The following is a 10,189-nucleotide window of genomic DNA, read 5'->3' on the forward strand; positions in this document are numbered from 1 at the left end:
CCTTTTGGGGTAGAACCAGATTGTCTGGGAGGCAAGATAAAGCAAAATACCTGAGATTTCTTTCTTTCCTTTTTTTAAGATTTTATTTATTTGAGAGAGAGAGAGAGCACAAGCAGGGCAGAGGGTGGCAGAGAGACCGTGAGAGAGGGAGAAGCAGACTTCCCACTGAGCAGGGAGCCTGATGCAGTGCTCAACCCCAGGACCCTGCATGACCTGAGCTGAAGGCAGACGCTTATCCAACTAGCCACCTGGGCGCGTGAAGATTTCTCTTTTTTACTGTTGAAATATGATTCATATACCACACAATTCACCCTTTTAAAGGTACAGTCTAGAATTTTTAGTGTATTCACAGAGTTGGGCAGCCATCCCTACTGTCTAATGTTTCAAACATTTTCATCACCCCCCCAAAAGGAAACCTCCTACCCATTAACAGTCTTTACATTTCCTTCCAGTTCCCACAGCCCCTCAACCCCAGTTATCTCCCTTCTGTCTTTGTGGATTTGCATATTCTGGATATTTCCTATACACAGAATCATATAAGATATGATCAAAAAATTTTCTTCTGGCTTTTCTTCATTTGACATAGACTTCTGTCAAGCTTCATTCATGTTGCAGCAGGTGTCAGCACTTAATTCCTTTTTATGGCTGGATAATATTCTATCCTATGGAAATATACATGTCACATTTTGTTTCTCCATTCATCAGCAGATGAATTGTTTGCACGTTTTGGCTAAAATGAGTATTTCTGCTGTGAACCTTCCTGTGTGAGTCTTTTTATGAACATATGTTTTCAGTCCTCTTGAGTATATTCCTGGGCGTAAAATTGCTGGGTCTTATGGTAACTCTGTGTTTAAGTTTTTGGGGAATTGCCAGACTTCTCCACAGCAGCTGCAGCATTTTGCATTCCCACCAGCAATGGAGGAGGGTTCTGATTTCTTCCCATTCTCGCCAATACTTACTACTGTCTAGCTCCTTGTTCACAGCCATCCTAGTGGGAATGAAGTGGTGGTTTCAGTTTGCATTTTCCTCATGACGAATGACGTTGAACATCCTTTCATGTACTTTCTTGGCCAAGATTTCATAACAGCATTAATGATGGCTTATTTGATGCAACGTTTGACACCTTTACCATCGTAATTATCATAGAGCACATTTAATGCTTCCATTGATTAAGGTAACACTTGCTGCTATAATGGAAAGTGGCTTCAACATTCCGGAGTCTTAATGCAATAGTTTATTTCTCAGTCATGTAGCAGGCAGTATGGGCAGTCCTGGTTGTCAGGTGGCTCTTCTCCACAGGTGACTGAGGAACCCAGGCATCTTCCTTCTTGTGGCACTGCCATCATCTGGGGTTCATCAGCATCACCTGCATCTAGCTGCCAAATGGGGAAAGACCAGAGAGAAGCTATATCTGGTCTTTCTGCACAGCCTTGGCCTGGATATAGTGGCCATCCCTTCCACTTGTGTGCGATTGAGGAGAAGTAGTCATTTACCACACTAGGTGCTGGTAGGGCTGGAAACCATAGTTCCTGCTGGGCAGCCACTTCTCAGCAGAGCACAATCTTATAGCCATCTCTGCCGTCAGATAAGAAAACTAACAATTATTGAGTAACTAGTATTCTATGACTTTTCTGTGTTTTGTCTCACTTTGTCCTGAACATAAAACACCATGTGGGATATTGTTCTCATTTTATAAAAGAGAAAGTGGAGGGCTCTTTCTGTTGTACCACAAAGCCTTACTAAAGAGGGCTAAGCCCAGCTAGATGACAGAAACAAGGAAATGAAAATGACTTACTTGTTTCCAAGTGCCTGGAACCCTTTTTATATGACAGGAAGGACTTCCAGGCCCATGAACAACTGACCATTTATCTTTTCAGAGCTATTGCTCCCTGAGTATATAGCTCATGGGCCAGACCCTCTGCTTCCCCATCTTTTCCACATCTCACTGGTTACCATCACCCATCTTGTCTGTTGTTTTATGTGTTATAAATTAGATGCTTCATCTCTTTATGTTCCCCGGCTGAAGGTGTGTTACAGTATGGGTTTTGACAATAACTGGTTGACTGACTGCTGACTCAGGTATATATCATAATGGTTTTGTAGTTATTTAAATGTTTTTTTTCTTGATTCAAAAATGCATTCACTCGGGGCGCCTGGGTGGCTCAGTGGATTAAAGTCTCTGCTTTCGGCTCAGGTCATGATCCCAGGGTCCTGGGATCAAGCCCCACATTGGGCTCTCTGCTCAACAGGGAGCCTGCTTCCCCCTCTCTCTCTGCCTGACTCTCTGCCTATCATTAGACCCCTCCCAGTAGCTTTTTTTTTTTTTTTAAAGATTTAACTATTTATTTGAGAGAGCTCAAGTAGGGGGAGGAGCAGAGGCAGAGGGAGGAGCGGACTCCACACTAAGCAGGGGGCCTGACACAGGGCTCAATCCCAGGACCCTCAGATCCTAACCTGAGCCAAAGGCAGATACTTAACCGACTGAGCCACCCAGGAACCCCTCCTACCAGTAGCTTTGTTTTAAGTCATCAATGTCTTTTTTCCCCCTTTTTTGGTATTTTGTTTCCATTAGTTGTTGGATTTAAATAATTTATATCTTTTTAACCTTCCATGTTAGCACTTCCATGCTACAGCAATATGTGTTTTAATAGATTAACAGATAAATAATGTAAAAACAAGAGTAGTAGCAAGAAGGTAAATGCCTTTTAACCCCCTAAGAATCAATGAAACAGAAGGTCATGACTTTATGTTTAGAGGCATAACCTGAATCTATTGTGCCTTTCATGTTTGGGTTAGATGTTAAGAAATATAATAGAAGACATGCAGATGATACAAGAGGAAAGCCTTTCCTTTTTACTAATATACTCCAGAGCAGTCCTCAAGAGAGGATTCTGTTAGCTTCAAAAGTTATAACCTCCTTTTTTTTGAAATATGTGAATCATGTTATAAATGAAATGCTATAGGGTCTTTATAGATCACAGCCGTGCTTCTTGATAGCGTTCTACCTAGTCAAGAAATCAAAGGACAGATTTTTGCTGTCCTCTGAAAAATAACTAGGGAATGAGATTCCCCAGTGTCTCCTTGTAAGACTCTGCTCCTGGAGCAGGATATTTTCCTGTATTGCTATCCTAAGTCCTTTCTGCTACGGATGGAGCTCACTTGTTTTACTCTCAGGATAAAGGCCCATTTTCTATCACAGATAAGCATGTTTTTGTATAAGCGTGTATTTGATTTGTTTCCCCCCCCCCCCGGCTTACTCAGATATAATTGATACATAACATTGTGCGAGTTTAGGGTATACAGTATAATGATACGTAGAGCAAAGTGACTGCCACAAGTTCAGTAACCTCACGTTTTTTTTTCTTGCAATGAGAACTTTTAAGATCTGCTCTCTTAGCAGCTTTCAAGCGTACAAAGCTATGTTCACTGTAGTCACCATTGCTGTACATTCCATCCCCAGATCTCACTGATCTTGTAACTGGAAGTTGGTGCCTTTTGATCCACCCTTCACCCACCCTCCTCTCAACCCACTAGCAACCACCAATCTGTTCTCTTGTTTCCATAAGTTCATTTTTTAAGATTACACATTTAAGTAAGACCATACACTTATTTGTCTTTCTCTGTGTGACTTTTTCACTTAGCATAATGCCCTCGATGTTTATCCACATTATTGCAAATGTATTAACTGATTTTATAAAATTACTTTTTACCCTTCTTTTTTCACACCAGCTAATACTATGCCCTTTAGCCTTCTTCCAAAAGACTTCACCTTCCAATCTTTGATTCCTTTTCTCTACTGTCTTCTAAATCATTGAACTTTAAATCTGTGTTGATACAGTAAGACACCAACATCAGCTTTTTATTATAAATGTAAAACATGCATGGAAAAGTAATTTAAGCAATACAGAAAGATAAATGTGAAAAGTACAATTTTATCTCCCCATCTTGTGCTCCGTTCCTCAGAAGAAACTGCTTTTGACTATTTTTTTTTGTTTTTATCACATCTCAACTATAAATAATGTTTTTATGTCTGTGTTTATTAATTTATCAGCTTTACTAACTCCTTGCTATAAAAAATGAGAAATTTAGCTCACTGAACTATTTCTCATTTTTTGTAACCTTTTTCCTTTTAGTTCCACCAACTACTCACCTTTTAAAATTAAACAATATACCTCTATATTTTGAGCCGTCATTTGTAGATAGTATTCCTTGACTCCCTACTATGTATGAAGAAATTACCACCCTACCTTTCCCTTTATCTCCCCCCATCTTCTGTTAACTGTCCCACCACACTGGCCTTGTAAAGATTTATGACACTTATTTTCTGTTCTGTGATTTACAGTTAAACCTTCCATGTGTTAACTGTAAATTGGTCTCAAAAAGGGAAAACTACTAAAAACTCATTATGATATTATGATTATGTAAACACTGTTTACTACAGATCTATAATTTATTGGATGTATTATTCTGTGTCACTAAACTTATGTCCCTCTTAGAAGAATTGTATTGTGTTCAGATCAAATGGATTTGATTTTCTTACAAGTACTCAGAATTCTTTCCCATATGATAAATAAATAGCTTCATATTAGCTAGCTTTTTGTTTTCTTGGAGCTTCTAATTGCCTTTTTCCTATTTACAGAAGTTTCTGAGACATACTGATTGTTCTTTGGTTAATTTTAAACAGACTGCTTTCTAAGCCTACCACGTAACTCAAATTTCTCTTTCTTTCCTATCTAGTTTGGTTTCACTCTTGGATTTATTTTTCCTCTTGTAGAATGTGGGTAAATGGTTAACAAAACCCTGTTTCCTCTGCAGTGAGATACTGACCTTGGGCCCAGTTACCTCTTCCGATCTGTTCCCCTAAAAACCTGATGGAAGTGGAGTGTCAGCTGTTAGGCAACATTGCTTATGAGGAAAATTGCCCCTGATTAATAAATTGCATCTGGCTTGGGAGGACTGTAAATATCTGGTTGGAAACCATAGCTTTGGGTTTCCTGAGTGTGATGACTTTTGTGACTAGGCACGTCCCTTGTGAAAATTCTGGGATCTTTGTTTATGGAGCTATTACAAGAGATAATAGTTTCAATCTGGAATATGAGGCTTCTGAACTAGAGCGGCTCCACACCGGCCCACTCTCACCTGAGCTGTCATGTTGCATGCCAGCGGGAATAGCTCCTGTTCAGTGGTATAGACCACTGCAGGGACTCCCACTAAGCAGAAATGCCTGCTGCTACTCCAGTGGCATAGTGTTCTCTGTTCTCTCTCCTGGGTGAATCCAAAGCCAAATAGGACTTTGTTGGGTCTCACTCAAGATCTCTCATAGGCATTGCACAGAGTAAATGTATTCAGAATTGTTTTCAGAAAAAAGGGTATGTGAAAGGCAAATTTTCAGAATTCTTGCATGCTCGAATCCTAGTTTTACTGGATACAGAAGTCAGTTCCTTCAGAATTTTGAAAGCTTGGATTTATTGCCAAATAGCATCTAATGTTACTGATGAGAAATCTCATAGGATCTGATTCTTATTATTTGTAGTGATATATTTTCTCCTGTAGAAGCTTTAGGATCTTCTCATTATTGGAAGTGTTAAATATCACAGTGATATGGCTGGATGTGGACCATTTTGATTTATCTGCTCACTTTGCTTCAATATGGAAACCTACCTTGCTCCCCTCAGATGTATAAATAATATTGCATCCACCTGCTGTTTTCTGGAAATTCAGAAGAATCTTGATTTGCTTATATCTTTCCCTCCAGTTTGCAATCCTTTATGAGTGCATTCCATTTGTTTTCTTTGATGTCACCTCATTCATTTCCAGGAAGGGAGAAAGGTCAGTGTGTGTCATCCATCTTCAACCCGAATCCCTAAAAGCTCTACTACATGGGCTGTTGATGCTTCCCAATGACTACAGTCCTTTTTCTTTCCTTCCTTGTGCATAGCTGTCGTGTTTCCTGTTAGCAGATATTCTTTAACATACTGACTTCATTCAGGTTCATTTTTTAACCAGTTCTCATGCTCTCATCGTCTCATTGACTGATAATTTTGTTCATAGAAGTGCTAATCATCTCAGCCATCATCTGTCCAAGACTATGCCCTTGGCAAACATTTTGGCAAATATAAATTACTAGCTATAAAGAATTGATCATTGATACTACTGAAAATTTTCTTTTTCCACTGAAGAATTCTATAGCCATAATCTAGAACTACCTAGGATTTCTAGTTTTTAGCCAAATTTTTTTACAAGCTATCTACCTGCCAGAAATACTATCTGGATTCCCTCCTAAATAAGTTTTCTTCTCCAGCCTCATTGTTCATTAAAAATGTTGTCAAGAGTTTTTAATAACTGAAGAAAAAATATATATAATAAGATTTTTTTAAAGCAGAATGCAGAAGTGTAGAAATATTATCACAAGTAGGAAAAAAAATATGGAAGAAGAAAGCCTGACGGAAATAGGCCAAAATGTTGTTAATGGCTGCCTCTGTGGACTGGGATTATGTAAATTATTTCTAGTTTTCTGTACTTTTGACCAATTTACATATATTTCTTTTATAATCAAAAAGATGACTTTATTTGGAAAAGTTGTTTTTTCTTGCTGCAGTCATAAATGTTTTTCTAGATGTTTGTCCTTGCTGTTATTTGAGCAGCATATGTTGGCAGAGTGGCATGGTTTATTCACTGCCAGCAATAAATTAAAGAAATTAAATAAGTGCTGTCCATAGCAATATCCTAGTAGCTTTTCAGAACCTTGAAGCCACTTACTCTAAGCACAAGTTGCGCTTCCCTGAAAAGGACACCTGAGCCATATTTTCCTTATGCTGCTTCTCCCCTTGGGCCTCTTAAGGCCCCATTCTGTGAGAGTGCTGCCTCCTTTTGCCTTTCCCCAAGACTTCAAAAGTACATTTTCACCCAGGGTTTGCCCTCTCAGAGGGGCCCAGCCTTCTTGACCTTGGAGCACCCCTGTGGGTCAGACCGTTTCCACAGCATCTTAACTTGAGAAAGTTTCTCCCCTGTGCCTTCCCTGAGAAGCATTTTGAAAGCATTTGGCAGCTTCTGTGTCACCTGGAAAGGCCTCTGTGGGGTCAGCTCGCCTCCTCCCAGGTCTTCAGTGTTGATATTATTATCACAGAATATCTGTATCCCCCTTGCTGAATATACTGCTGTTTAGTCCTGGGGAAGGGCAGCCTTCTGTTCTGGGGTCGGTTTCTATAGCTGATGCTATTTATTCACCAGGAATCTCAGAAAGGGAGTCATGTTTCTTTTTCTAAGTGCTGCAGTGGTTGAGGACAACGGGATGAATTAAAGGTGGAGAGTTACAGCCTCAGAAAACTCTTCCCAAGTATAGCGAGATTGAAAAATGAGACGTTTGAACCTGGACCATTTACTTGCCTGCAATTTTGTACATCTTCTGGGCCATTGTCAGTGCTAAAGTTGAGACTGCCAGCTTTTCTTCTTAGCCTGATGCTTAACAAAACAAAAATCTTGGGCTGGTTCCGGGAGGTCGCTGCTAACCACGTGACCTAGGGTTTGTGCATGGATGGCTTGCCCTGTTAATGTGATGCAATAGAACAAAAGTGGGTTTTAGAGAAGGAAATGTCTCCACCTTTGAGGTCAATGACAGAAGAGGTTCATACAAAGTGTCAAGTTTTAGTCTCCAGGATGGTACTGCAGCTCTTGGCTCTGGCAGAGGTCCTGTATTGAAATATTACTATTTCTTGCAAGTCTCTGCTGTGCTAACAGCCAGTTACCCTTACACGCCAGACGCCTGTCCCTGCGAGGCTGGAGGAGTGTGCTTGCTTGCTCCTTCTGAAAGAGGGAGCCAATTAATGGGCTCTGGTTGTGTTATTGTCACTGTAAAAATGCTCTCTGGAGATTTTATTTTCCTCTTTTCAGACTTAATTCCATTTTTCTACATAGCTTTTGACAGTAATGAAAAAAGCCAGTCATGTTCTTTTCCTGTGTTTTTTTCTTAAAGGGCAAAACCATTGGTGTTAATTTTGTCACGAGTTTTAGAACTTGAATGATAAAGAAACATGTACCTGTAGGAGGAATGGCAAAAAAAAAAAAAAAAAAAAAAAGTAAGAAAAGAAAAATGAAAAATTAACAGAATTCAGATAAAACGCATATACACACAGAGGACAGGTCTGATACTAAGCAGATCCCAGGCTAATGAGGCTGATATATCAGAGCCTGCCCTGTAGAAGGCTTCTGTCTGTTAAAAAAGACTTGGAGACACGTGTTAATCAAATATGCAGTTATGAAGTACCAGAAATAGATGAATATTTTGGAGTAGAAAACATCAATAAGGAGTCAGTGACTCATACTTACCCATCCAGAGAAGGCATTTATCTTTTGTTCTATAGAAAAATTTTATGCAATACTTTACCCGTATGTTGTGGGAAGTAGATTTTCATCCTAAGTAGGTGAATCAAGTTCTAAATTTAGAGCTATCAACAGGTTTTGTGGACCACCAGTGGGGACAACTCTCCCCACCCACAACATTTGACAGGTGAAGGAGCAGGAAGGACATGTAGCCCCCTCAGATAGCAAATGATCAGAAGGGAGAAGCTGAGAGCTCTTTTCCCTATTCTGTGAAGATGATTTTTTTCCATGCCTGTTATTAAAGAAATGAATAGACTTACAATAAAACTTTCTCAGTGAGCTGGGTGAACACACTTAAAATGTGCATGGTCAGAAAGATTTTTCTTTCATTATGGAATAACTTTCATACTAATATTACATTCCAAATGATAAAAATCAATCAAGATCACACCAGTCCGACTATCATCATCCCTTTTGTTTCCTCCTCTCTGTTAATTGCCCCCACTGTGTTCTCTCTGCACCCTCCCTGAAGTTTACTAACTGTAGCCAGAGTGGCACATTTTAAGGACATTTCTGACCTTATACCTGCTTGAACCCTCAGCTGGCTTCCTATTGCTCTCTCAATAAAGACCCAAATCTTCACATGGCCTAGAGTGCCTGCACAGTCTGGCCCCCTCCTGCCTCTGCAGACGTTTTCTGTGCTGTCTGTGTTCACGTCAGCCTGGTTCCTCTCATGACCCACCTTGCATCATGCTCTGCCTTCCCAAAGGGCCTTTGCACCTGCCATGGCCTCTGTCTGGAGCCCGCGCCCTGTGCTTTGACTGGTTAACTCCCACGATCCTCAGCTGAAGGACCACATTCTCAGGGAAGTCTGCCCTGATCACTTGTCTCAATGAGAGTGCTTTGTTATTCCCTCTCACAGAACTGAGATATTGTCCTTCACAGCTAATAGTGCGTTTTGCAATGGCCCACTTCTTAGCATAGTATTGGATTACTGCTGTTCTCCCCTGTTAGAAGGTAAGCTCCATCAGAGCAGGGATTTGGCCATTTTATTCTTACCCATAGTACCCTAGCAAGGACTTAGCTCTTGTACTATTGTCTGAGTGAATGGATGGGCCGCTGCTACCACTCTGTCCCCAGTCATGATACATGTCAGTTCCATGAGTCCTGCTGCTGTCCAGAGCTGTCATCTTCACAGGGCTTACTCAGGAAGTCTGTCCATCCCCGTTCAGAGCCTATCCTGTGGAGCAAGAAAGAGTTTGTGGGAGAGCATAAAAGTTGCTCGTTGACCCTGATAATGTAGTCCTTATAGCCCAGGAATGTGTCTCCCCAACTTCTCTATATTAATCCATTATTGATCTGTCATCGCTGATTTATTCACAGCCTTCCTCCACAATTTCAGTCATCGCCAGAGGCCCCATCTTCTCTGGGCTCCACATCTACCCTTGCCCCTTCAAGTTAATGACTTGGATCCCCTGGTAACAGTTTATCACTCGAGATTGCTTACTGGCTGGAAGTCCATTACCTTTATTTTTAACCACTCTTCAAAAGAGTGAAGTTTTTCTTTATGGAGGGGCCAAGTACTTGAAACCTGTTTGCCAGCTGTGCCCCTTTCACTTCAGTAATCGATTTGATTTAAAATCCCCAGTTTGTCAGATTAATATGTTTCAGTTGCTTCTCTGGATTTTTAGAGTAAAACGTTAAAAAACAAAATAGAACAAAACTGGCCTCCTTCTCAGGAGAGGAACTCTAAACCACTTACCCAGGTAGTGCAGGCACCTCTCGCAGCAGGATGGGTAGAGTTTGTCCAGCAGAACAGACCTAACTCTGGAGTCTTGAAGCTCTGGATTCCTCCCCTGGTTTCCGGATG

At 40.6% G+C, this 10,189-nt stretch overlaps 1 protein-coding gene across 1 annotated transcript in view; it reads left to right on the forward strand.

Moving 5' to 3' along the window:
• Positions 1–10,189, forward strand: part of BTBD9 (BTB domain containing 9) — a 414,251-nt gene that overhangs the window by 343,295 nt on the left and 60,767 nt on the right. The gene's annotated exons all lie outside the window — the stretch shown is intronic.

This window comes from Mustela nigripes, chromosome 5 (genome assembly GCF_022355385.1).
Source record: "Mustela nigripes isolate SB6536 chromosome 5, MUSNIG.SB6536, whole genome shotgun sequence".
NCBI classification, from domain to species: Eukaryota; Metazoa; Chordata; class Mammalia; order Carnivora; family Mustelidae; genus Mustela; species Mustela nigripes.